The sequence below is a fragment of the Oncorhynchus tshawytscha genome, linkage group LG28 (genome assembly GCF_018296145.1).
Source record: "Oncorhynchus tshawytscha isolate Ot180627B linkage group LG28, Otsh_v2.0, whole genome shotgun sequence".
In the NCBI taxonomy this organism is placed as follows: domain Eukaryota; kingdom Metazoa; phylum Chordata; class Actinopteri; order Salmoniformes; family Salmonidae; genus Oncorhynchus; species Oncorhynchus tshawytscha.
In genome coordinates, this window is record NC_056456.1 from 3,394,609 (window position 1) to 3,399,921 (window position 5,313).

Consider the following 5,313-nt stretch of genomic DNA (forward strand, 5'->3'; position numbering starts at 1 on the left):
GACAAGCACCCTACTGTGTCCGTACCACTCTGTGGGTGGTAAGGCTTAACATGTTACAGATGACAAGCACCCTACTGTGTCCGTACCACTCTGTGGGTGGTAAGGCTTAACATGTTACAGATGACAAGCACCCTACTGTGTCCGTACCACTCTCTTAACATGTTACAGATGACAAGCACCCTACTGTGGTACCACTCTGTGGGTGGTAAGGCTTAACATGTTACAGATGACAAGCACTGTGTCCGTACCACTCTGTGGGTGGTGCTTAACATGTTACAGATGACAAGCACCCTACTGTGTCCGTACCACTCTGTGGGTGGTAAGGCTTAACATGTTACAGATGACAAGCACCATGTTACAGATGACAAGCACCCTACTGTGTCCGTACCACTCTGTGGGTGGTAAGGCTTAACATGTTACAGATGACAAGCACCCTACTGTGTCCGTACCACTCTGTGGGTGGTAAGGCTTAACATGTTACAGATGACAAGCACCCTACTGTGTCCGTACCCACTCTGTGGGTGGTAAGGCTTAACATGTTACAGATGACAAGCACCCTACTGTGTCCGTACCACTCTGTGGGTGGTAAGGCTTAACATGTTACAGATGACAAGCACCTACTGTGTCCTACCACTGCTTAACATGTTACAGATGACAAGCACCCTACTGTGTCCACTCTGTGGGTGGTAAGGCTTAACATGTTACAGATGACAAGCACCCTACTGTGTCCGTACCACTCTGTGGGTGGTAAGGCTTAACATGTTACAGATGACAAGCACCCTACTGTGTCCGTACCACTCTGTGGGTGGTAAGGCTTAACATGTTACAGATGACAAGCACCCTACTGTGTCCATGTTACAGATGACCACTCTGTGTGTGGGTGGTAAGGCTTAACATGTTACAGATGACAAGCACCCTACTGTGTCCGTACCACTCTGTGGGTGGTAAGGCTTAACATGTTACAGATGACAAGCACCCTACTGTGTCCGTACCACTCTGTGGGTGGTAAGGCTTAACATGTTACAGATGACAAGCACCCTATGCTTTATTGACAACATCATTGATATCAATTTCCATATAAATGAAATACATAAAATTAAAATAAGAATCTGTGATTCAGGTCTTTGTATTTGAGCATGTCATGCAATTATCATCTTTACATTAAAAAAAGGAAACGTAATAACCCTTGGCCTTCTTAATTTAACATAAAACAAATCCTTCTAGCTAAATGTACAGTGGGGCAAAAAAGTATTTAGTCAGCCACCAATTGTGCAAGTTCTCCCACAAAGATGAGAGGCCTGTAATACCAGCAACAGTGTGTTAAAACCTTGTGAAGACTTACAGAAAACGTTTGAACTCTGTCATTGCCAACAAAGGGTATATAACAAAGTATTGAGATAAACTTTTGTTATTGACCAAATACTTACTTTTCCACCATAATTTGCAAATAAATTCATAAAAAAATCCTACAATGTGATTTTCTGGATTTTTTCCCCTCATTTTGTCTGTTATAGTTGAAGTGTACCTATGATGAAAATGACAGGCCTCTCATCTTTTTAAGTGGGAGAACTTGCACAATTGGTGGCTGACGAAATACTTTTTTGCCCCACTGTATGTTGAGGCTAGACTCTCTATGACAGCTCTGGAGATAAAACAAAACGCAGTGAAGCACACTGACGAGCATGTAACCATGGTGATAGACGATGGCAGGTAAATTGTACAGTACATCAGAGTGGGTGTATGGGTGATTAGTCACCTCCTAATTAGACGCCACTCACACAGTCAGGTCTTTTTCTTTTAGTATGCTTTCCCAATAGTCTCCAGAGAGTAGGGCTTCCTTCATCAGCCACAAACACACATCTTTCCCAATAGTCTCCACAGAGTAGGGCTTCCTTCATCAGCCACAAACACACATCTTTCCCAATAGTCTCCAGAGAGTAGGGCTTCCTTCATCAGCCACAAACACACATCTTTCCCAATAGTCTCCAGAGAGTAGGGCTTCCTTCATCAGCCACAAACACACATCTTTCCCAATAGTCTCCAGAGAGTAGGGCTTCCTTCATCAGCCACAAACACACATCTTTCCCAATAGTCTCCAGAGAGTAGGGCTTCCTTCATCAGCCACAAACAAACACACATCTTTCCCAATAGTCTCCAGAGAGTAGGGGGCTTCCTTCATCAGCCACAAACACACATCTTTCCCAATAGTCTCCAGAGAGTAGGGCTTCCTTCATCAGCCACAAACACACATCTTTCCCAATAGTCTCCAGAGAGTAGGGCTTCCTTCATCAGCCACAAACACACATCTTTCCCAATAGTCTCCACAGAGTAGGGCTTCCTTCATCAGCCACAAACACACATCTTGTTCGGTGGGTGCTCGGTTACCTATAGAGCACCCACCGTCAAACTGACTACTCACACACGTCATTCTCCTCATATTCCTCCAACATAAACCCAGACCTGTGTGTGGAACCAGGAGACACTGAGGTCATACTGAACCTTTGAACTGTTAAACACAGTCACCATTTCCACGACCGCTACTCCACAGTCCCAGCCCAACAGGCCCAACCATGGCTGAAATTCAAACAATCCAAAACATGACAGGAATGGTACTTTAAATCCAAATATGGAAGCACTGTCAGTGTTCCCCTAGGATTTTTTTCAGCAGTGGCGGCAAGGGTAGTGGTTGGGAAGGGTAGTGGGTGGGAGGGGTAGTGGGTGGGAAGGGAGGGAAGATTGGTGCATTGCAACTAGTGTTAGTGCAATGACATGCTAGCTGTTCCCATATAATTAGACACATATAATTAGACACACTACTTTGTGCATGACAAGTCGTTTTTCCAACAATTGTTTACAGACAGATTATTTCACTTAGAATTCACTGTATCACAATTCCAGTGGGTCAGAAGTTTACATACACTAAGTTGACGATGCCTTTAAACAGCTTGTGAAATTTCAGAAAATGATGTCATGGCTTTAGAAGCTTCTGATAGGCTAATTGACATCATTTGAGTTAATTGGAGGTGTACCCGTGGATGTATTTCAAGGCCTGCCTTCAAACTCAGTGCCTCTTTGCTTGGCCTGCTTCATGGGAAAATCTAAAGAAATCAGCCAAGACCTCAGAAAAAAAATTGTAGACCTCCACAAGTCTGGTTCATCCTTGGGAGCAATTTCCAAACGCCTGAAGGTACCGCGTTCACCTGTACAAACAATAGTACGCAAGTATAAACACCATGGGACCACGCAGCTGTCATACCGCTCAGGAAGGAGACGCATTCTGTCTCCTAGAGTTGAACGTACATCGGTGCGAAAAGTGCAAATCAATCCCAGAACAACAGCAAAGGACCTTGTGAAGATGCTGGAGGAAACAGGTACAAAAGTATCTATATCCACAGTAAAACGAGTCCTATATTGACATAACCTGAAAGGCCGCTCAGCAAGGAAGAAGCCACTGCTCCAAAACCGCCATTAAAAAACCAGACTACGTTTTGCAACTGCACATGGGGACAAAGATCTTACTTTTTGGAGAAATGTCCTCTGGTCTGATGAAACAAAAATAGAACTGTTTGGCCATAATGACCATTGTTATGTTGGAAGAAAAAGGGGAACGCTTGCAAGCCAAAGAACCCCATCCCAACCTGAAGCACGGGGGTGGCAGCATCATGTTGTGGGGGTGCTTTGCTGCAGGAGGGACTGGTGCACTTCACAAATTAGATGGCATCATGAGGGAGGAATTTTGTGTGGCTATATTGAAGCAACATCTCAAGATGCCAGTCAGGAAGTTAAAGCTTGGTCGCAAATGGGGCTTCCAATGGACAATGCATCCCAAACATACTTCCAAAAATGTAGCAAAATGGCCTAAGGACAACAAAGTCAAGATATTGGAGTGGCCATCACAAAGCCCTGACCTCAATCCTATAGAAAATTTGTGGGCAGAACTGAAAAAGCGTGTGCAAGCAAGGAGGCCTATAAACTTGACTCAGTTACACCAGCTCTGTCAAGAGGAATGGGACAAAATTCAGTGTATGTAAACTTCTGACCCACTGGGAATGTGCTGAAATAAATAATTCACTCTACTATTATTCTGACATTTCACATTCTTAAATTAAAGTGATGATCTAACTGACCTACAACAGGGAATTTCTACCAGGATTAAATGTCAGGAATTGTGAACAATTGAGTTTAAATGTAGTTGGCTAAGGTGTATGTAAACTTCCGACTTCAACTATATATATATATATATATAGTATGTGGACACATGCTCGTCGAACATCTCATTCTAAAATGATGGGCAATAATATGGAGTTGGTCCCCCCTTCGCTGCTATAACAGCTTACACTCTTATGGGAAGGCTTTCCACTAGATGTTGGAACATTGCTGCAGGGACTTGCTTCCATTCAGCCACAAGAGCATTAGTGAGGTCGGGCACTGATGTTGGGCGATTAGGCCTGGCTAGCAGTCAACGTTCCAATTCATCAAAGTTTTTCAATGGGGTTGAGGTCAGGGCTCTGTGCAGGCCAGTCAAGTTCTTCCACACCAATCTCGGCAAACCATTTCTGTATGGACCTCGCTTTGTGCACGGAGGCATTGTCATGCTAAAACAGGAAAGGACCTTCCCCAAACTGTTGCCACAAAGTTGAAAGGACAGAATCATGTAGAATGTCATTGTATGCTGTAGCATTGTGATTTCCCTTCACTGGAACTAAGGGGCATGAACCATGAAAAACAGCCACAGATCATTATTCCTCCTCCACAATCTTTCCATTTGGCACTATGCATTGGGGCAGGTAGCGTTCTCCTGGCATCCGCAAAACCCAGATTCGTCCATCAGACTGCCAGATGGTAAAATGTGATTCATCGCTCCAGAGAACGCATGTTCCAGAGTCCAATGGCAGGAAGCTTTACACCACTCCGCCCGACACATGGCATTGTGCATGTGACTGCTCGGCCATGGAAACCCATTTCATGAAGCTCCCGACAGTTCTGCTGACGTTGCTTCCAGAGGCAGTTTGGAACTCGGTAGTGAAAATTGTAACCGAGGACAGATGATTTCTACGTGCTTCAGTACTCGACAGTCCCGTTCTGTGAGCTTGTGTGGCACCATTTTGCGACCGTTGTGGAAACGTCTAAGAGCAACACCACGATAACAGCACTGACAGTTGACTGGGGCAGCTCTAAGAGTTGACCGGGGAAGCTCTAACAGTTGACCGGGGAAGCTCTAACAGTTGACCGGGGAAGCTCTAACAGTTGACCGGGGAAGCTCTAGCAGGGCAGACATTAGACAAACTGGTGACATCCTATGACGGTGCCAAG

The 5,313-nt window shown here is 44.7% G+C and overlaps 1 long non-coding RNA gene across 1 annotated transcript; it reads right to left on the reverse strand.

Annotated features, from left to right (window-relative positions):
- Window positions 1–381: 381 nt before the first annotated feature.
- Window positions 382–847, reverse strand: LOC112226435. The gene is made up of 2 exons (XR_006080194.1): window positions 719–847; window positions 382–617 (listed from the first exon to the last, which is right to left on the reverse strand). It is a non-coding gene; the product is annotated as an uncharacterized LOC112226435 (long non-coding RNA).
- Window positions 848–5,313: the final 4,466 nt, after the last annotated feature.